The sequence below is a fragment of the Amphiura filiformis genome, chromosome 17 (genome assembly GCF_039555335.1).
Source record: "Amphiura filiformis chromosome 17, Afil_fr2py, whole genome shotgun sequence".
Classification (NCBI taxonomy): Eukaryota; Metazoa; Echinodermata; class Ophiuroidea; order Amphilepidida; family Amphiuridae; genus Amphiura; species Amphiura filiformis.
Window position 1 is genome coordinate 52,539,987 of NC_092644.1, and position 24,499 is coordinate 52,564,485.

The window sequence follows — 24,499 nt, forward strand, 5'->3', positions numbered from 1 at the left end:
TTTATTTCGTGTTTAGAAAATATATATCATAAGCTTTAAAATGGTATATCATTAGACTTCAAACGATATCCATTGAATGAATGAATGAATGAATGAATGAATGAATGAATGAATGAATGAATGAATGAATGAATGAATGAATGAATGAATGAATGAATGAATGAATGAATGAACGAATGAATGAATGAATGAATGAATGAATGAATCTTTATTTCCATAATAGAAAACAACAAAATACAAAGAAATTCAACATCGAAAAATTAAAATAAAACAAGACAATTATGGAGGAGATGATCGAAAGGCCAATAAGTCCAGCATTGACCATCCTCTTACAGAACTAAATTAATACAACAACAAACAAACAGAGTATATAAAGCCTATCACACAAGAACAAAAACGGGGCCCCAAGAACTAGTTATAAATGAGATTAGCTGTGTTTTAAACACAGGCGGGGTTATGGTTTGTTGAACTCTGCTCCTTCAACAAAATGATATTTTTTAGGTTCTACATGTGTCTCTTTTTCCACATTTCTGGTAATAAATATCAAACAGTCATAATTGGGCGGCCATTTCAAATCATCAACAAGTCAACGAGGCTGACAAATGTTCTCTCATTGTTAATTGTTGGTTATACATACCTAGACAAAATGCAATGCTGTGTAACCCACAACTTGATCAGGATTTAGCCAAAGCAAACAAAGGCCAGGGCTATTGAAGGATTCTATAGAAATAGGTAGAAGCGTATTATCCTCTTCAGCAATAGGATTATTGATTGCGCTATCAAATGAGATACATGTCGTACCATATTGAGGTACCTATGAATACGACCTTCACGCACATTTTACCCTGTAACTCAGAATAAAATTTGCCGACTTTACGGCTCATTCGTAGTGTACGGCCAGTCGGCCACATTTGAGGATAGCTGGATCAACCTCCTCTTTCTTACATCTTCTCTGTTATATACAAGGTACATAACGACTAATAAAGCCTGCTATCATGGCGTCAGGTCAATGGTTCATTATATCTTAAAATTCTTTATTATTTGAGACAAATTCCTGTACCCATTTTACACTTGCACAGGGGATCCGTGTTTTTTGTTTTTGCTGTTTTTTTTTTCTTTTTCTTTATTTTCATTTCGTTTACATTAAAGAGTTAAGGTTGGTCCGGAGCACGGGGTCCACTGGGGTGATACTAATTTAATGTTATTTTTTAAATGAATGCGTGTTCCCGGTTGGCTCTTTTTTTTTCAAAATATGACCTGTGCTAGACTCCAGCACATGTTAATAGACAGTTGCGGATAAAGCCATGATCACCGACGTGCAAAACGATAAAGCAATGCAACCGGTTTCTATTTTTCTTGCTCTAGCGATTTCACAGAAAAGGTATTTATAGTACAATGCAGCGTCGGACTCTAGCTGAAGGCGTAGCATAAGTCTTACGGACTCCAAGAATGGCTCTCCACACACAAATGAACAAACACAAAGGAGGGTGGTCTCCTCCGTGGCCAGTTTGATTTCGATGGAGCGGAACCAAATTGGTCTTTTTGCCATGCAAATTATTTAGTGTCAGGTGCTTGATTATAGTCTGGTGATCATCTATAGTATGATCAGATTATTTATTTTCGAAAATTAAAAGAACCACTTAGCGGGAATTTTTGTAAGTTACAAAGCTGAAGTTGTGAAAGGTTGAAAGACTACAATATTATGGCATTAACAAGAATATGTATTTATTTTATATATCTACAAACATGGATTGAAAACTAGGCCATTAGAATAATCCACACCATCTAAAAAGATGTATATTGGTTTCTTCTCCTCCTAGCATAACATATTGTCACTATGCTGATGATGCCATATAATACTCCTAGTCCAACAAACGCGGCAGTGAAGTCTCCGGTAACTTGTTTTAGACCTCCTATTGATAAAAGTAAAAGAAAGGAACAAAACAAAATGTTCGATATAATATTCAATATAAGTCAATTCTTTCACGTCAATTTTAGATTTTAAATAATTTGAGGGTTGTGTCTTTGCTTCGGTATACTTTCCTAATCAAAATTACCGCAAATCCTGGACGGAATAGGGAAACAGACCCCTTACACCACCCCAACATATTTGTTAGCAAAATTAGCCCTTTTTGTTCTTTTTTTTGCTACTGCAGAAATATACAGCATTAATATTTACCAAATATCAAGAATGTTATTTAACGCGAAAAGTGAGAGAGGTGACTCATAATCCAGTTTTCTAGCATTGTCACGGTGCGTTGTTATAAACACTAAAAACTAACATCTCGGATATTCGTTTTCATGAGTATACGGAAAGCATATGAGGCCCAGTTCTCAAACTCACCTGTAACCGGTCCTGCTAATACATTTCCTATACCCACGAATTGACATGTCCAGGCAATTGCTGACAATGCAAATTGGTTTTCAACAACCATTGCTTTAGCAAGAGTCATTGATAATGGAAACTGGGCACCGACACATATTCCAACGACGACCGCAAATATCGCGAGAAGCCAAAATGTTTTTGCGACTAAATCTAAAATGAAACACGCCGCCAATGAAACCATTAACACAATAAAGAGATGAATATCAGAAATCACTTTCAGATCAACTAGAATTCCACTTCCAAGTCGGCCTAATAAAAGCCCTATGCCCCCAATAGTAGAAAGATATACGGCTTTATTTAGAGAAAGACCTTTTGTCATTGCGTGAGGTACAAGGAAAATCACCCATGTTGTATAAATCATGCCAAACAGCAAGAATATGACTTGAAATATGGCAAACGCTGGATATCTTGCGAACAGCTCCAACTTTAATTTACTTCTCAACAACGTTAGACAATTTCGAAACCAATTTTCGTGTTTTACATGCAACGTTTCGGCTGTTTGTTCGTCACACACCCATGAAGGTTTTCTAAAAATAGCGCTGGCAGGAACTGCGTTGAGGGAAAAAGCCGCTATAAGTGCAAAAGTACTGCGCCATCCATATTCCCGAATTAGCCATTCAGATAATGGTGGTAATATCGTCATTCCTATCGCACCTCCGGTCAAAGATATACCATTTACGGTAGCAAACAATTGTGGGAAATACCAGTTGAGAGGCTCAATACTTTGGACTTGTGTAAAAGCTTGTCCTACACCTGCAATACATTAAAAATAGCTTGGTGAATGTCATATCAATCAAAATCATAGTAATTGAAATGGCCGCTTTGCCACACATTTTGCCTATCATTTGGTTTAATTTACATAACGAAAGAAAATGCACATTGAACAGAAATTAGTGACATTGTGTTTTAAAGTGTAGGAGATTTTGGGGACACATTGACTTGTTTCAAATCTGTTGCAGAACATATGGTATGAATACACCAGTAGAAATTCTAGTTGTCAACTTTCAAAATCTGCATTCAAAAGTTTTAAGTATATGTCCACCCAATGATGAGAAGCCCATACTGTATGAATTATGTGAGAAACGTTCAGCTTTCACGGGGTCCGCCATTTTGTCAAGTGATGTCATTTTCAAGTAAAGTGTATATAGCCACAACCGTAATCACTAACTCTGCCCGGGTAACTCTATTCAGGCTCCTCTCCAGCAGCAGTGTCATTTTTTTGACATTTGACCTGTAAGATTAGCCCTGTGTAATACACAGCTACGTTTGCAAGGGCCTGATACTAACTTTTGGTTTAATTTACCCAGATTTGATACGCGTTTCAGTTCGTCAGGCCATAAAATGTAAACAAAATGAAAAAATACTGAATATTTTTAAAGCTTATTTCATCTTCGCCGATAACTGTCTTCCCCCCGGTTAATTTGTACTAATTTGGTTTATTCACTCGATAAAACGGTTTTATCTTTCATATTTGTGATTTTTAAGATTGTGTTATTTCAATTACAAACGAAATGGTATATAATAATGATGTTTTTTCCCCGACTTTTACATTGGGTAGTTCAAAACATACGCTATTTTTTTCATCCAAAAAGGATTCGATCTACTTCATTTTTGAAGCAGCGCCCGCAGGCGATGCTTCCCTATTTAATTTCACCGAAATGGCTTGCATACGATAGGTGATATGCCTCAACTTTTGTTGATACACCTTTCAAAATACATACGATAATCGAGCTCAAATGTTAAGCGCATGCACATTCTGTATTTACTATTTTAGGTTACCGTACCTTTTCAGCGATTTTGGTATATGATTATGGGTGGGTTTTAAGTTCATTGCACCAATATTTAAATGATAAATCCTTGGAGCTGCTTAACCCTTTAAAAGGTTTTTTTTATTTACAATATACATGTGCACTGGTTTAGTATGATAACAGGAGAGTGTCATATAATTTCCTGTTAAAATATAAAGAAATTAGATCGGTGCAAACAGGGATATGTCATGAACTAATTATTAGTATGCATAATTGGCCATACACGCCCTGGCTGTGATGCATATTTACACGTACAGGGTGTCCCAGAAAAAAATACCGAGTGAATAAAATTGAAAGTGAGTCGAGAAGTAGATATCAAAATCAAAAATTTTAAAATGTAGCGCATAGCCTATTTTATTGTGCATCACGTACGAAAATTTGGTTTGATTCGGTAAACTGGTTGCGAAGAAATTAACGAATATATAATGCGCGCATTAATGCAGTTCATTCAAGTTTGATCACATGCGCTTTTTTCATACTCGCTCACCGCTTCTAAAGTTCGTGTATCTCATCAAATTTAGTCCACATTATCTATTTTATAATCAGACGGTGTTATATTATTCATGCTTTTACTGAAGATGAATAACAGTTTGTCCAAGAAAACTTCGATATCTGTAATTGGAAGCTTTCCAACTTTAATTCTTTAGGTTGTGCAAATATGTTATATTTCAACTTTCCAAAGAACATTTAAGCCAAGAATGACAATGATCAAGTGCTTACAGTTTACGTGTGATTTTGTGATACTATGCAACATTAATGTTGAAGTTTTAAAAGATTTAAACTTTGTATTACAATTTCTACGAAATATTGTGTGTAAAAATTCTTTAAACCAGCTGGAATTCTTTAATGTAATAATTCTTTATGCAACATTTATATCAACATTAACGAAAAAGATATTTACAAGTACCGAGTATCATCTTACATGTAAGCTTTCATTTTCAATATTGTGCAGGTTTTCAAATTTGAACAAAACCTAATTAAATGTTTTGCAAGAAATAGATTGTTTAAAAGAACGAAAAGGATTTCACAGAACAAAACATGAAGCCCGTTGACAGTTAACCACTATAGTGCGCATTGCGTTGAATGATCTTTCTTTTAAAGTTGGAATGAAGTCAATTGACTCATGTGTTATATAATCGCTCATTTCTTCGCAATCAGTCAACCTATTCCAGTCAAATTGACGTATAGGATACAGAATAAGATGGGCTATAAGCTGAAGGTTAGGTTTTTGGATTCTGGTGTCTATTTCTCGACTTACGTTCAAATTCATTTGCCCGGTAACTTTTTTCTGGGACACCCTGTACACACACAACAGCGTTGGAGCGTGTTCACGACTGGCATACATGTCAGAATGTATACGTCCGAATTCCTTTATAAAAAAATACGTAAATACACCTAAATAAAAATTGCATTAGATATCTTTACCAACCTGCCATTGTCATTCCTAATGCCAGGCCCGATACGTTTGGAGTAACACAACAAATGCCGAGTCCTACAGCTGACAATAGTCCACCTACTGCTACCATTTGTCTGACATTCAAAGTCCCTTCCAAAATCATTGTAAATGGACCTGCACGTAAATAATTAAATGCGTAATCTGGCCATGAAAACATAGTACATCTTATGTTTAGTCCCTGTTTGTACTAAAGCATTATTCATTCATTCATTCATTCATTCATATTTTATTTCCATAAAAATCAAAGACATTACAAAAAAATATATAAATATAAACACAGTACATATGGAGGAAAAGGGTGGAAGACCAAAAAGGTCTGAAAGTTAGCCTTTCCCTGAAATCAAATGAAATTAACAAAATAAATCAACATTACATAACCAGGGGGGTGCTCATGGAAAAGATTAACTATATTTAGAGATCAGTTTTGTTTTGTATTGATTACGGAAACGTTTAACAGATTTTGAAGCTTTCAGATTTTTATCTAAAGTATTCCAAAGAATGGGACCTCTTGTACGTATGGCATGATCAGAAAAGACTTTCATTATATATTACATAAAGCCCCAAATACATTTTGGTCACGTGGTTTCCTATTATCCTGCCTAAGCTCTTGAGTGACGTCATTATCGATATCTTTGTCTGTACCCTTTGTAAACTTAACATTTGTAGCAAGCCGTTTCGGTTTTTAATTAAGTTTGTTATGTAATCGGAAATCAGGTTTGAATTTACCATGATCAATATTATACAAAAGACGCTTTTAAATTTCGTAATGCAATATGAGAAGTCGCCCAAAAGGCTAGAGCAAATATTATACACATTTTACCGTCCAAAAAGGATTGTCAAGATGCAAGTCTTACAAAATGGCATTTCCTGAAAGACGTAAAAGTTTGTCGAAATTGGCCTACTTGGGCCAGGTTGGCGTAGACCGGGGATGGAGGTAGTTAACTCTCTCCTATTATGGGTCGTTGTCGAGTTCCTACGGGAAGATCATTTAAAACAAAACAAAACAAAACAAAGCACAAGTCAATCTATCTTTGACAGCGTGATTTAGTTTTGGAAAAGCCAAGGCTAAGTTTCACTGAGAAAAAAAGGCCATCGAAATATTTCCACCGATATAACAAAATAATAGCCTGAGATTTGACACTTGAATGATATACACTATTATACACTTTACTATTTATATATATAAGTTCACCCGTAACTGTGAGCGTAACAGTAACAGGGGCTGTGGAAGAATTCCTCCTGCGTAATCTCTGCGTGGCGTAAAAGCCGACTAAAAGAGGACCATGAAATCTTAGGGGCCAGTTGATGTTGGATGGCACCAACAGGATCGGCAGGATCAATAACAGGCTCAACCCTGATACATGGTTAGCCCTGCATCGAGCAGCAGCGATGTAGTACGAGTTCTTGGCGCTCCTAAATATATTCAAGGATATCGGCAGTACTCGATTTAGTGATGGGCGTTTTGGCAACCCCAAACACGGCTGTCAATGCTGCAGTGAAGAAGGCAACGGGATACCACTTCACTTATTGTTTCCCAAGAATAATCATGGAAGGTCACAATTTGATGTTAGAGACTAACGGCGTGAAGGGGGCTGTGGAACCCAATGTGGACGGCTCCTCGCCCGGTAGGGTGTCCCATGGAGAGCAGGTGGGCCCAGACCGTCAGCTAGCTACTGTTCAAAACAATAAGGTCATCTTGCGAAAAAGTAAGATCATCAGAGTTGGAACTTGGAATGTGCGAACTCTTAACCAGAGTGGGAAGCTGGAAAATGTTAAGCAAGAGATGACGCGACTTAAAATCAACATACTAGGAATAAATGAAACCAGGTGGACAAATAATGGAGACTTCAAAATCGATGACTTCAAGATGATTTATGCAGGTGGTGACAAGCATGAGAAAGGAGTTGGGCTAATGCTAGATGCAGATATGGCTAAATGTGTGCTGGGCTATTGGACTGTAAGTGAGAGAGTTTTGCTGGTCAAACTACAAGGACAACCTTTCAATATCTCTGTTATTGTAGTATATGCTCCCACAGCAGAGAGCACAGAAGAGGAGATTGATGCTTTTTATGATAAACTGGAGGAAGCAAAGTCCCAGTGCAAATCAGATGAAATACAACTGATCATGGGAGATTTGAATGCAAAGGTGGGCAAGGACAAGATGGCAAAACAGTAGGCGAGTTTGGACTTGGAGAAAGAAATGAGCGTGGTGATAGATGGGTGCAGTGGTGTGAAGCAAACAACATGGTAATCACAAACACTTGGTTTAAGGAGCACCCCAGAAGAATATATACATGGAAGAGCCCTGGGGATCGCACAAGGAACCAGATAGATTACATAACCATTAATGACAGATTTAGAAGAGCAGTGAAACATGCGAAGACACATCCAGGGGCAGACTGCGGAAGTGATCATATTCCAGTAGTATGCACACTTCGTTGTAAGCTGAGAAAGTTGAAGAGAGCGAAGATCACGAAGAAGGTAGATTTTGAACAGCTGAAGAAACCAGAGATCCGAATGGAGTATTCCATCAAAGTGGAGAACAGGTTTGAGCAACTTAAAGACGAAGGAGAAGAGATGACATGGGAATCAATGAGGGATATCTTGGTTGAAACAGCAAAGGAATGCCTGCCAAAGAAGAAGAGAGAAAGTAAAAGCAAGTGGATGACAGAAGAAATTCTATCAATGATGAGAGACAGGCAAAAGATCGTGGACAGGGATTCGAAAGAATATAGAGAGTTGGACAGGCAAATAAAGAAACGTTGCAAGGAGGCCAAAGAGACCTGGCTGAATAGTGAATGTGCCAAAATTGAGAGTCAATTTGGAGAGAATCGGAATGTGTACCAGAGGATAAATGAGATCACACGCAGGAAATGCGGCTGTTCAAGCTCTGGGTGCATCAAGGCAAAGAATGGTAATATGCTGGTAGGGAAAGATGATGTAATGAAAAGATGGATTGAATATGTTGGGGAGTTATTTCACGATGTAAGGGACGGTTTGCCAAGCTTTCCCGATTCTATTGAGGGTCCAAAGATATTGCAGTCAGAGGTTCGATCAGCTATAAAAATGATGAGCAGAAATAAGGCTGCTGGGCCAGATGGAATAGTTGTTGAAATGATTGAAGCATTAGAGGATTATGGAATTGAGAAACTGGCAGGAGTCATCAACAGAATGTATGATATTAATTTCGTGCAATTGTAGGCACCTGTGTGCATTTTTGCAGAGTTTGTATTCATTTTGCATATCAATACCATCAATACCATAAACTTAATGACATTAATGATCATAGCGTGTACTTTCATGGAACTGTAGGTAGTTAAAAATAATGACAAGTCAATTAAATGAATTAGTGAAATACATTAGTGAACCAGACATGTACATGTATCAATTTTCAACTTTAAGTGCATATCATTAGATTGATAAGCTTTACTTCGATGACTGTTAAATGTCAAAAATATTGTATTATATCGCAAATTTCAAAAATTCAAAATTACATGTATTTGATATCAGTGAAAGCCATATTATAACATTTGCTGAGGAGAACCCCTACATTTTTTTTCAAATTCTGGTTTTTACACGATTGTTTTGTCAAAATCCGAGATTTTGAATAAAACGCAGGAACCTCGTTTTATTATTACGATGGAAATATTAGTCGAACACGTATGCGATGTTCATAACACATAGTACGTATACAGCGTTGTACCATATTACAACTGCTGGAGTAACATGAATTGGCGCTAGTAGTAAATTCCAATTTTCTTTGCTTTACCTCACTTGTTCGGCTCAAATTAAAAGGGGCATATCTGAGAGTAAAAGCTTACATTATTTTTATGGAAAATAAATACTAATCTATTTTGCAGAAATGTTATAATATGGCTTTAAGGCTATTCCTCGTATTCAGAATGCAATTTGGTATGTCTGAGCAGGGAAGTGCAAACCCTGGTCTGAGTGATGTACTCTCAGCTCTTAGCCCTCAACGTCAAAATGAATCAGTAAAATGCGTGATTTAACGCGTGATTGTTAAAGTTTACAGAACTCGAGGGGAGAATCCCCTCTGCCAGCAACCCCTTCCCCTTATGCTTGTCTGCGCTAGCTGATCTTTTAGATTTTACGTTTGCTAACGTGCAGTGACTTTTTTCTTCTGTGAGAGGTTCTGGTTAAAACTATGGGCCCGAGGAGAGATCAATAGAACTATTTTCCTGAGGGGCGCCGCCTCGACGGAAAATAGTATTAATTGATCTCAACGAGGGACCATAGCAGGGATGCAAATTGTGCGGGAGCGGGGAGCACCGCTCCTAGGAAATGACAGTCAAAATTGAGGAAATAATGCCTTTAGAAGAAAAAAGAAAGGGAGGAAAAAGAGGAGGGAGAAAAAAGAGGAGAGGAAGAGGAAAGAAGAAGAGGAGGAGGAGGTAGAAGAGGAAAACAATCTCAGCAAACAGATAATAAGTAATAGGTGAAGCAGTGAAGCTACTGAATGGAAGAGAGGAAGACACTTGTGCAAAATATTGAGGAATTCAAATGATTGTTCAAGAAATAAGAGCCTTTTAAAGTATTAAAAGAGGAAGGTGTTGGTGTCAGAATATGGATATGAGTAACAATGCATATTTGAGGAAATCGGTGGCAGGTGGTAATAAGGCACATACCGGTATCTGAGGAAATTTATAAAGTGAGGCAATGAGGATTGTATGGAAAAAAAAAAGTCATAAAGGAATTCAATGTATCAATATTAAAAAATCAGAAGTGCCAGTGAGAAGATGACAACCTGGAAAATTTTGAGGGAATTTTAGAGAACATAAAGCACTGAACAAGATATAAAGGATTGTGAGATGGACTCGTCAACATTAAGAGGTAAACATATCTGGTCACGCTGGATACAGCGGTCAGCAAGTGGCTGCTACTGACCAGCACGATTTGAGGAAATTAAAGGGAAACAAATTGAGAGGGCCAAATCAAAATTTAGCCCGCGATAGGGGGGGGGGGGTCATGAAAAAATCACCGACATATTCATGACCCACACCTTCCGAAGAAAATAACATCCCCTAATACTTGAATTTATATAAACAAAATCAATCACGTTATCGTGGTTATTGTATACAAATAATGAAGTTGTTGCATTTCACGTAGAAAGTGTAGAAACCGGAATTTTGTTGCAATAACTCAGGTCAACAAATTTTATTACCCCCACCCCTTCCGCCTACACAGACTGAATATAAATCATTCATAGCTCCAACTAAGGCGCAAAGCGTGCAAAAACTTAAATGCGACGAAGGTGTGCGGAGCGCGTTTAAATTTTGATTGTAACCCTTACCTAAATCATTAGCCTTCCACTAGCCTTCACAAAGCGGTCATCAATAGCGGTAATCTAGCGGTCGAATGCCATGTGACCGCTATAGTTATTATAGCGGTCAGATATATTATTCTGTAGTGAAAAATTAGCTTTCCTATTCGACTACCCTTCGACTACCCTTCGTATGAGGCGAATGATGCAAATGAGCCACGCTAACTAATGGTCGACCACTAGTGGACCAGTAAGCCGAATGCTATACTAATGGTCGACCAGTAAGCCGAATACTAGTAGTGACCAGTAGTATTAGCGGTCGACCACTAGTGGACCAGTAAGCCAAATGCTATACTAGTGGTCGACCAGTAAACCATAGTACTGACCAGTGGTCGACCATTAACAGGACCATCCAGTATAGCAGAATGCTATACTACATGTAGCATAGGATACATGTAAGCTGAATGGGGGTTGGGGAATTCTTTAGGGTTTGGAATTCTTTAGATAAAAATCTGAAAGCTTCAAAATCTGTTAAACATTTCCGTAATCAATTCAAAACAAAACTGATCTCTAATTATTATTTATCTTTTTCTTTATTTCCCCCCCCCCCTCCCCTTCCCTTGTCTTTTGGTTATGTTATGTAATGTTGATTTATTTTGTTAATTTCATTTGATTTCAGGAAAGGCTAACTTTCAGACCTTTTTGGTCTTCCAGCCTTTTCCTCCATATGTACCGTGTTTTATATATTTTTTTGTAATGTCTTTGATTTTTATGGAAATAAAATATGAATGAATGAATGGGGTGTGTGTGATGTGGGGGGATATGTGTGTGCATAAGGGGGCGCTTGAGGTATACTGACGGTCAAGGACTTTTTCCCACCAACTGAGGACTTCCAAAAGCTGTGGACATCACTAGTGCTACTGATACACCTCTTCTGGCATAACAATAGGGGGCACCATGGGGGCAGTAATTGATGACCCCGGTGTCCGAAGAATCTCCCCAGAATGTCCTTAGTCACAGTTTATGTTTTCATGCTAAACAAACAGCTTGTAAACAGTAAACACAGATGAATGGGGATATACCTTGTCCTAAAATGCATCAAACGGGGACATTTGAGCACCGGGATGTTCCCAGTTGTAGAGTTGTAGTGATAAAAACCCGGATAAAAATGACCAGTGTTAATTAAGATGTCCCCAGTTGTCTGGGGGGTGTAGGATATACCCGATTGTAGGTTTTAGACAAGTGTCCCCAATTTACATACACAAATGTCCCTAATTGGTGCACAAATGTTCATTATTGGTGACAGCTAGAATTGTATCTATGTGTGTCCCCTTTGACAGTTTCAGGCACATGTTCCCAATTTACACATGTTACAAGACAGGGTGGTGGGGGCGTATGTGTAATTTACCGACAAACATAAGGACATGCACATGATATTTCACATTTAAACAATTGCAATGGGAGACCGTCTTCAGTTTCAGAGGTCTGCAAACAAGCACAATTGCATGTATACGATGTACGAGTATCATGCATTTGCGAGATACCTCTATCGTGCATGAAATATACTGTCCGCAGTTGCTAGGTAAAATTGCATTTCATACATGTAAAAGTGTCCTCAGTTTGTCAATTGAATGCAGTTTCAGTCAGCGTTTGCATAGTCCTAAACTGCATGTGTCCACGTTTGGAATAACACTCGGGTGTGTGTGTGTATTGATCAGGGTTTCCTTAATGCCAAATGAGGACACACACCAGATGTTTCTAAAACAAGGATCTATATACATGCCATGAGGGATTGTATGACTGAAGGGGCACATCCCCCAAATGCCACCCTTCTGCATCGTGCAAGCATGACTGGCAGCGCTGATGCACCCTGTACTTTCTAATTTCTAATCTTTTGACAATACATTCCAAACAATTCAAAAAATGTTCCCAGCCGGAGGCCTGTGTGATATATACATGCATGTATATAATAATAGTACATTCCTCCATGAAAATTTTCAGCAAGTAGCCCAAAAATTAACTGCATATACGGGATACAGTATGTAATAATTATTAATATATGCCTCAATATAATCTCCTCCTTGCACTAGACCATTCCCTATTTCAAGAAACTGCCAGCATGAAAACTTATACATACCAAATTTACATCAAATATATTTTAAGCTTACCTACATACTAGATTATCCATGCATGTAGCATTTTTGTTTGCACATAATTACTATATGGATCACATAATTGTTAATATTGTCAAGCTACATCCCAATAATTTGTACAATTAATGCCTGTAATACAGCTAAAAACATCCAAACACAAGAGTCCCATATCATCTCTGCATTCACACCAATTCAAAATGACAGTTATAAATATATTCCCATCATGCTCCAGTCCTTGACCCTGGGGTCGACCATTAAGGAATGTTAGTTGAAGGGTAATATACTTAGAAAATTTTCCTTCTTGTTGAGAATACTAAGCCACTTGGTCTGAATAGTAGTTAAACACTATGAATAGTAAGAGGAAGGGTAGTTAGCGGTCCTTACTATTCAAGAAAATCTTACACTAATGGTCGTACTACTATTCGAGGGTCTTGAATAGTAACGACCACTATCAATACAGTAGATGAATAGTTATCGAAGGGTATCTTAGCCTTCCCGTTTGGTAAGGGAAGTGTAAAGAAGGTAAAGGGGCCAAGTTTAAAAAATCATTCCTGTGTGGCTTTTCACCCTTTTTTAAACTTGGTCCCATTCAGTAAAGTGGTACCGTAATAACATGAAGAATGAGTCCTAATTTCTACATGCAACAATTAGGTTTAAGACTGTTCGAAAGCGGTGCAATATGACGTAGGCTATGTATTATCAAAAACATTTGAAGGTTTATGTTTCATTATATTGCGTGTTCATAAAGAGTAGTAGAGTATTATATATACTTAGCAAATTGACTGTCTGTCAACCTGTTACATATTATAGGCCCTACATCTGTACATAAGGCGCAGGATCGCACAAGACGATGAAGAATTTAACAAAGTGAGTATTTGCTACTTTTGCTTAAATCAAAATACATTATAACGTCTTTACGGAAAAACTTCAATCAAGCACGAACATTAATTAATTTACTCTACAAAATGAAGACTGACAACTAAGAAAACAAACAAGTAGCCTAAAGATGACTTCGTATGGGTCTTTAGAAACTTTCATAAATGGGACCAAGTTAAAAAAGGGTGAAAAGCCACACAGGAAGATTTTTTAACTTGGCCCCTTTTTACGTTTTGAAACGTGTTTTGGTAGATATTAATTCTTTTTGTTTTTTTGAGGTAAAAAGATATTGCGCGGTAAGTGGTTCTTTGTAGCCATGCGAGGCGAAGTAGTTGGATATCCATATTTCGCGGTTAATGGTTCTTTGTAGCCCTGCGGAGCAAACTAGTTGGATATCCATATTTCGCGATGAGTGGTTTTTGAAGCTTCGAGGGCAAACTAGTTGGATATCCATATTTCGCGGTTAGCAGTTCTTTGAGCCCTGCGGGCAAACTAGTTGGATATCCATATTTCGCGATGAGTGGTTTTTACAGCTTCAAAGGGCAAACTAGTTGGATATCCATATTTTGCGGTTAGCAGTTTTTTGTAGCCCTGCGGGGGCCTATCTTCGATATCCTCATTTCGCGGTTAGTGGTTTTTAAACGACCCTGCTGCATGGGGTAAAAGAATTATTTAAAAAAATAATAGCTGAACCCTATAGTTCAGCCAGGGACTGCAAACGACATATTGATGACTATATATATAGAGTGTATTCAATAAACCCAAGCGGAACGAGAGCTGCTAAGTAACCGCTATCCGAACCATAAACACATGCATTATCAGACAACGAGTGTTCCATTTCCTCATAGCTTCTCACGTTGTACACACGTCAGTCGAATTTGGCGGTGTTGGTTTGTTAGCCCTCCAAGTTATAACATCGTTCACTTTGTGTTGAACATTTTATGTGGGCCGCACCAACGCACTGAATGGTCTATTGTTCTATTGTGTCCGATTTGAGCGCTGACATATTGGAAAATGTTGCCAATCAATATTCATGAGAGTGTACATTCAACGTCCAATTTTCGAAATTGGGTGACTTGTGCTTGGCAGGTGTAAAATACATCTGACTGGGCGTTTTAAATACGTAACGCATAAAGGCATTGGCATCATCGAATGGCTGCCTATAGTGCTGTTAGTGTTAGGCCTATGTGTGTGTGTGGGCGGGGGGGGGGCTGTGTTTAGTTTCTATAATAATTATTATAAGGCCTACATTTATTTGTCATTCATTTCTTTTCCTTTCTCTGTACTTGCTATAGTATCACTCCCTCTTCTTATCTCCCTTCCTTCTCCATCCCTCTTACGTTTTGTCCCTCTCATTTTCCTTACCTTTCTATTTATTTACGTCTATTTATTTATTTCTCTTTATTTCGTCCTCTTTCTCTCTTCCTCCAGTCCCCTCTCATTTTTCATATCCCCTCCTTCAACCTCATCCCCGCCCAAGACCTCTCACAGAAGAGCTGCCCCCTTCAGTACGCCACTGATTATGACATTCTCCTTCTTAAAATAAAATAAAATAAAATCTCAATTTGTAAAACAACTTTTATATAGGCCTATACCGGTATACTTATTATATGTTACATGTATACGTAGCTCCCGGGACGTAGCTATTTAATACCGTTATAGACATGGCAGCCATGATGTGTAATCATTCAGCAGGCGCATTCAATTTATTTAAATGAAGCACCTAATGTCAGTGGGGTGACAACGAACTATGCATTAGCGGCTAATGTGTGCCTTTTGTGCTTACGGCTACTCAATCACACCCTTGGGTTTATGTATAACAATAGGTACTTTTCATTCCATTAAGCGCTTTCACGCGACTTGCATTTGATCACTTATTGACAGTAGCCTCCTAGGTAAAGCGTTAATACACTGTCGGGTCAGCTTACCGATTTAATGGTGGAAGCCCTTTGTCCCAAACAAAAGGTACCTTTCGATGAATAGCTTGTCACATTTCAAATCGGCACACGGTTTCAATGCGTTACGTAATCTATTTCCTCTCCATCTTATAATAGCTCCATGGGCCGCACTGTTAATAACATAAAGATCATTCTGATCAGTGTGATGATATCATTTCAAGAGGTCACTTCCCGATTAACATGATTAAGCTAAACAGCCTATGTGGAAGAATTTTATGCATGAGCATTGATCAACCACATCAATTATGTAGTAATGAATACCCTCTATTGTTATCGGATCAATTTTACGACCTTCGATTACATGGGAGTAGCAACGAGGACACGGTGTTTGATTTCACTCACATAGTAGATCAATATTGACCTTCATCCAGCAAGGATCAGCCAAGCACTACAGTGGCCAAGCACGAAAGGTTTCTTGTTATCTCTTCAAGTATTTTTACCTTAGGTCTATAATCATAATCAGTCCCAGAACAACGCCAAATATGGATTAAAAGACCTTTGACCTTGGATGTACAACAGCATGTTATGATCTAATGGGAAACTGTGCACATCAACAAACACCATTTCTATCAAAAAGGCAACGTCTGATATAATTTGAAACCACGTAAATTACTAGAGTTGGTTCTTCTCTTGGATTTGGACCAAGCTTTAGAATATCGAATGTTGCGTTTTGAAATAAAACAAACCAGAAATTTATCACCCATTGTAAAGATATGGCACATGTACCGAATACATGTACAGACATTGGCTGACCTTGTGGATTTCCTGGCCCAGCCATGCTAACCACATAAGGAGATTATACGATTAACCTAGTGCAGCTATTGTCATAGCAGGGTATTATTATCTAATACTCCTGATCCATATTTGGCGTTCTCTTGGACTGATAATGCAGGCCTAAACCCCGGCCTAAATAAAGTGTACTGTTCGAGTAGGAGAATTTGTTTGATATTATTCTTGATTTTGAATAATATTATAGTACCTGTTTGTTTCCATATATCGGTTATTAAAATTACAATTCACCACATACACATTCCAGTTTGCGAGAGGTTTATAATGAATAAATGAATAGGTGTTATTATTTCGAATTATAATTATTTAGGGAGAGTGTTTTAGGATTTTGTTAGAAAAGGGATGATTGTTGATCATGTTTATTTTATTGTTGTATGTATTTTCCTGTCATTTCCTGCAAACCTAATAAAGATATTTTGATAATTGCAAATAGTCTGTATCATAAATCGTAGAGGTTGAAAGAGTCAACAAGCGTCAGAAATTATAATTTGCCACGGAACTTCGGTCATATTTTCACTTTCAAAGTTTGTAGTTTTCATAATTGCAATTTCTGAATATTATATAAAAAGCGGGAATAAGTCTATAAATGTAAGAGTATCGGATCATTTTGAATGTTAATAAATACGAAACGCCGGCGGTAGACACCAGCGATATCAGGGATTGCCGCGATTCTTGCAGTAGCTTTTATGAATGGAATACAATAGTGGATACAATAGCGGATACAACAGCAGAACAATAGAGCTCTCTTACGGGCAAATAAACCTCGTCGCGTTTTGCTAAATTTCACTTCTTCTTTTTCATGAACTAACCGTTATTTCATTAAGTAACCGTTATTTTTAAAACTTGGCAAAACCTCGACGCGAGGTTTTTAATACTAATCATGGCGTGTCCGTCCGTCTCTCTGTCCGCGCGCTATCGCGTTCGCGTCAGCGCGGTTCGCGTTCGCGCAGTGCACAATCGCGTGCTCGTAGTATCAACGCGGAGTGCCGACGGGCGCAGTGCGTGCATCGGAAAGCATTAGGCCTGTAACAGGTGCACCTCATCGGATCAATAGGCCTACTTTCAACAAATATTTCAATACCGAAAGCGTGCATTGGCCTATTTCAGCAGAACATGACGATTCCCGATGTCGTCCAGAATGGTTAACATTGTGATAAAAATAATCTGTTAATAAAATAATCAGGTAAGGCCTATAACCCGTAATAGTAGGCCTTATTGGGTTGACATTTCTCCCGATTGATTTCATTACTTTAGTAACGGCCTACACCCAATCTAGATACTAATTTCGGGGTATTTTCTGGGTCCTCTAACGTAGTAGCAGGACGCTCAGAGCTTGGAAGAGGCGAACGATGGGTTTCCAGATTATGGTACCGAAGTAAGCGTCACAGCTACAAAACAGTTGTGTCAAGTTGGATCTTGATCATTGAGAGAAGGCGAGGCCTATAGTAGTTTAATAAGGTCAGGGCAGCTATATGGGTGACGGGTGTTGGGCAATTAGAAATAGGCCTATTATACGAGAACTGCACAACCCGAGAACCGCGAAATCTAGTTGAATATAAGTATGGCAACAACAAAGAACAATACCAAAAAAAGACACAAGCAAATTAATGACCAGTCTACAGTTAGCAGCCTGGACAACCGATTCTTTAGAAATGCTTAGTCGCGCTAAAAGTCGATCGATACATGTTAAAATCAGCACAATTCAGAGATACACCTTTTTGCTATGAAATTAATTTTCTCGGTCTAATATAAAGCAATTTTTTTTTCTTCAGTAATGTCAGTTAAAAACTTGGTGCTTGGATATAAATTTTTTTTTAAATCCTGGTGTTAAAATTAAGCATCAAATTGTGTCTTTTAGTGTGATATTTTTGATTTTTATAGGCCTTGAGTTCGCCTGCGAGCTTTTTACGGAATTGTTTTTTTAGTGTCTCAAACTAATATAGTTTGTTAAAGAAAGATATTTCCCACCTCTGTAACGCACATCGTGTGGGTCTATATATTATCGTTTTGTCAGAATTTGCGTTTTTATTTTACCCTTTTTCCCTTCATGCTCAGAAAATGTCAAACTTAGTACTTTTATCTCGTGAGCAACCAGCAGAAATAGTCGATATTTTCATTGTTGTCATCCAGGGCAATTTTCCATTGAAAAGCATATTGCCCGACCAGCGATTTAGTAGCCCTGGTAAATGAGGTGAATTTTAAAATTTGCTCCCGTGATAGCCTGCAATTTCAATTTATATGGATTCCATGATTATGAAAACCATTTTGTCTGTCTGTTTGTTTGTTTACCTAGGTTAGTCCGTATTTTCTCTTAAAAGAGATGCACGCTTGAGGTCCACGGGAAAATCCACGGTCCAAACCTAGAAAAATTAGCGTGTTATTAGACGGAATTGGTTTATTAGCGTCTCAAACTAATATAGTTTGCTAAAGAAAGATATTTCCTACCTCTGTAACGCACATCGTGTGGGTCTATATATTAGGGCCTATAATCTTCTGTCCCTCCTATCTCCAGGTGAATTTTGTATGACCTACCCCCCCCCATCGCGGGTTGCCATTTTCATGACATCCTTCAGACTTGTGTTCGGGTTTGTTTTTAATTTGACATGTAGGCGTATACCTAAATGTATAGCTATGCTATATATTATTATGTAATATCATGTGCATGTAGGCCTATGGGGTGGGGTGGGTGCAGAGGTGTGTGAGGTGGGTAGTGGGGGTGTATGTAGGGAAACTTTGGGGTGGTACTCAACACACTTTAACCATGACTTCCAATGCAAGGCTTATTGTTGCCACAAATGGGTTTTTTTTCCTTAAGGTTATTTATAGGTTTTAGAAACTTCCATGTTTAACCTGGTATTGTTTTGGCTGCTTCATTAGGGCCTATGACTTTCGGTGGGTTTCCAAAAGCAGTTTCAAACAAACACAAACAAAAGGCACCATACCCAGTCACCTTCGTGACAATTGAAACACTACGTCAAGTATTAACATCCAAGTTATTCTGTTTTTAGGTAAGCAATTTTAAATAATTGCTTGAACAGGTTTTTGTTAAAAAACAAAAACCTGACAGAGGGTGAAGAGGGGAAGAGAGATGGAGAATCCATACTATATGCAATACCATATACGATTATATTCAATAAGCCTGGCAAAATTGTCTATTTTGGGCCCCGCCCCTCCCCCAAGTGCAGGGAAATTTGGTGGATTTGGGCCACCGCCCCATACAGGCTTCCCCCCCCCCCCCTTGGAAAAAATCCCAGCTACGCGGCTGTGATCAGTAGGAGCGCTATTAGGTCTGGGAATTTCGTTGCTATATTGATGTTCTGGCAACACTGTACCCATGCCGGTATTCCTATTAAACCCAGGGATATCGATCCACAATGCTAGTATTAGCTTTATATTTCACGCGTTGATTTTGAAATTTTTCAGGCGGGAATAAAAAATGATGAAATCAAAACGGAAATTCTGACAAAACTATGATATATCGCTCACGGTGATGTGCGTTAGAAAGTTGGGGAAAATCCTTCATTAGCGAACTATATTACTTTGAAAAGCTAAAAGGTTGATCCAAAAAAAGGCTCGCGGGCAGAGTTTAAGCCTATCAAAATCGAAAATCTTACACGAAATGACTGAATTTCACGCCTAAGTTTAACACTAGGATTTGAAAAAAAAATACAGTATCAAGCACTACAATTTGACCTGACATTTACTGAAAAAATGAAAATGATTGCTTTTTATTTGGCCGAGAAAATAAATTTTACATTGAAAAGTTGTAACTCAAAATTTAGCTCATTTCAACACCAAATTCGATCGTTTGTATTGCCTCATTAAATGACTGAGTGAGTCTTGCAGAACAAAAGAATCGGTTGTCCAGGCTGCTAACTGTCTACTCATTCAGAAAGGATAATAAACCAAGTCATGATTAATTAAATCTGGTCAACAAGAAAAACTCACTTTTGGTTAGATGGAATCACCTTTGACCTTCAGCTGGGTGGGTGATTTAGGGTCATCTGAGGTCAATCGACGAGGAAGTTGCTTGATGACCCGATCCCAACCATGTGACAGATTAACTTTAACGCCCGCGACTGTTTTGGCCGCAACGTTGGTGATTCCATCTAACCAAAAGGGAGTTTTTCTGGTTGACCAGTTTTAATTAATCATGATTTAAACAAATCCCAGATGACAGAAAGTATACATAGTATTACAATAAACCAAGGTATTGAAAATGTTTGAAAGGTTAAATAGGGCCATGACAGGAGCGTATACAAAGTGGCAGCCAGGAGTCCTTCTTCCCGCCACCTTTTTCATTCAGTCTGGGGAAAGTGCAACCCGTCGTTTGAAATGCACCTACAAACTGATTCAAAAAGAAGTAAACTCAAATTTTGAGGGATGTCATAGAAGAGAACAGAATTTCAACGTTTGGATAAAAAAAGAATTGTTATATTTGCTCATAGCAAACCCGAGTTACACCCATTTGAATAAAAACACTTACTGCACACGACTAATTGATTTCCATCTATTTCTATTTCGCCGAATCAATTTTAACAGGATTAACAGGATTTATTGTTGAAATGGCAATGGGTGCTTTTATGCATGCTGTCTTAGTTCATAATCCTAGTACATAATTTTAGGCCTAATAATATCTGAATGATTTACAATACCAAAATTATCCGAATTAGCCTTGATAATTATCTAGAATATCCAAATATCTGAAATATTCAAACAAATTATCCTAATACTCCCATACACCCATGTGGTAAATTTGTGACTATTTTTGCATTTTTCTCAAAAAATAATTACACACTGGTAACAAAAGTTGTGTATATTATTGGGGCAATGAATCCAATTACTACACTGAAATTTCAGTGACTCAAGACAAGCGGTTCAGTATATATATATGATAGGAAATGAGGTACATCCTGGCGGTACCTTAGTTCTGATCATAAATAACAAACCGCTTGTCTTGGGTCACTGAAATTCCTGTGTAGTAATCGGATTCCTTGCCCCTATAATATACATAACTTTTGTTACCACTGTTATTAGTTTCTGAGAAAATGCAAAAATAGACACAAATTTATCGAGGGTGTAGTACCCCTTAAACCTAATTAGAATTACATGCGCGAAAAATGTTCGGCGGAACATGTAATCGAAAAATCGAAAATGGATCTTCAGCGTTTTATTTTTGAGCTTTTGAATTCAGGCCTATAGCAACTGACTAAGATAAGCGTAGGTCCATCCTTTATGCTCATATAGTAATAAATAATTTACCCCATCACCTTACCCATGGGTAGGACCGCCCATCAAATATTATGCCTACCATGGGGTGAGGCCGATCATAGATTTCTCCAGTAAAATCCATGATTATATTTTGCTCCTGTAAAGTTATTGCAAATTATATCGACTTCTTACTTACGACACGGTGAAATGCTTTTGAGATGATAGTCTTTCCAAAACATTTCATCGTGTCGTTTGACGAGTGCCTTTTTAGGCATGAAACTCAAAGTAACAACTACCTATTCTGGAAGGTACGAGTATGTTCTTTGAATTTTTACTCCCTTTAGGGATTGAGCACATTATTCAAAAGATAGTCTAAGTATCAGTAAAATGTTGTAAAAAAGTTTAAAAAAGGTTTTGCGTAGTACTGTATATTCAAATTAAAGTAAGTAAAAACAGTACCAGTCTGTTGTATAAAACACACAATGGTTTAATATAAACACACAACGCTTCGGACCAATGGTCCTTTATCAAGTGATGCCAAAAAAATGAAACAAAACAAAACAAAACAATATATCGCGTGCGTGGTTAAGCAGACCAAATAAAGCGGACACAAAAACGCAAAAGTTAATTGAACACGCGGGAGATAAGTTTGCTTTTGGTTAAACCACTAACATGCTATCTTAGCACATCTACGACACTAACAGAGATGCCCAAATCTGCAATTTGGATGATAATTCTCCAGATAAGTAAATCACTGAATACCCCTTTAAGCGGCGAGACTCATACTATATTCATGGGTAGATATAGACATGTAGAATGGCATACATGCACAGCGCAGCACCTACGCGAAGTGCTCTTTGTCTGACTGGCTTTTGGTCATGTGAATTTACACTAACATGTTATTAAAATTTAGGACTTTTTTGACGCCTACTTTTACATACCTAATATATTTCCCACTCCAGCAAACAAGCTACAACTGAGCCCAACGATTGTAGATGTAGAATTGAGGTCAGTGATGAAAGAGTTGTAGAAAACACCTAAAGATTTATAGACTCCCGCGTTCAGGAAGGTTAAGACGAAGCGAGAAAATACAACGAGAAACCCTCGTGCATTAACTGGCGAAGTTTCCATGTGTCAAGTCAATAGTCTCTGTGAGTACTTTGGGATCATAAATAACGACGAGGTGTATTAATGTGAAGCAAGACGAGTAATGCTGTGTAACTAATTTATAATTAATTAACCAGATCTGCAAATATAAACAGAGACAAACAATACAAGATCAAAAGCAAACTACACACACAATTTGCTTTTTTACCAATTTTTGTTGTTAATGGTTTGTTCGAATGGAATACCTGACTGCCTTGAAACTCACGTGACATGTGCAGTTAATCATGGTGATTGATATACTAAATATCAATAAAAATTCCTTTAAAAAGGAATAGGGCGAGCAAATGAGCAAGTGTCAAGATAAAGGTGTAGTTATTTTATTGTTTGAACTGTTTCTATAATTCGCATCGATCATAATGAGTGTGTTTTTACGTGCATCAAATGACAAGGACTATGATCTTGCAATGAGACTGTATAGTGTATTGACAGTGTAGATTTGTCCGAATCATTTTGACTATTTGATTCTGACCATGTGATTAAAACAGGCTTTCAGATTGGTGAGCTATTGTGTACCAATTGATAATGTCGGGCAGTCGGGCACGTAGTAAAAATACACTGGACAGCCAATTTACTGGAAATAGGTGGGGCCAAATAAATCTTAATTGATTCTTGAACACGATTTAAGCAGGAACCTTCAGGCAGAATTTGAATACATATTATCCTGTAACGTTCACTTAGCCTAGCAGTCAATGAACGTTCATTGTTAGCATAATAAGTAGCTTTGGGTATCCTACTATGATGTTTATGAAAAAAAGTGTTTACAAACTAATAACATATACATCTACTTGACTTGCTAATACACTGGAAGTTTAATAGAAATGAAGGATAAAGAACAATTACAGAACATTTATTGTTCATTAAAGTAGCTATGGGTATACAATGTTTACAAGAAAGGAGCGTTAATGTTTTGTACATGAAGTTAACGCCTTTGATACAATCGAAAATTTGACTAGAGATTTACAATTTGATGACATCCACAAGAATTTAGTATTGAAGAATTTAAACAAATTACATAACTTTCATTTGTTGACATACTAGCAATTGTTAACAATGTTGAAAATCATGTTCATAAGCGTAACATCCTCTATACATCTATTTCTTAATGTTCATAAACGTATAAGGCCAAATAAAAAATAAACATGTTTCAAGTCCCTTCCCGCTTCCTTTTTTGAGGTTTCTTCAATTTTATTTTTATTTTTCAAAAAATATGTCTAGGGATGCGCTCTATAGCCTTGCTTATACAGGGTGTAACAACAAAATTTATACAATTTGCATTTCTCAGGAAAAAGCTAAAAGAGTTATGGAACAAATGTTATATGCAATACAATCAGTAATATCTTGGCTAAAAGAAGACGTTTAGTTGGTTTCTTTACTAGCTTGGGTTCAACAGTTATGTCCGATTAATTAAATAATT

General features: G+C 37.5%; 1 long non-coding RNA gene across 1 annotated transcript; it reads right to left on the reverse strand.

Annotated features, from left to right (window-relative positions):
- Positions 1-3,030: 3,030 nt before the first annotated feature.
- Positions 3,031-23,068, reverse strand: LOC140138467 (uncharacterized). The gene is made up of 3 exons (XR_011857009.1): positions 22,860-23,068; positions 5,624-5,764; positions 3,031-3,139 (listed from the first exon to the last, which is right to left on the reverse strand). It is a non-coding gene; the product is annotated as an uncharacterized lncRNA (long non-coding RNA).
- Positions 23,069-24,499: the final 1,431 nt, after the last annotated feature.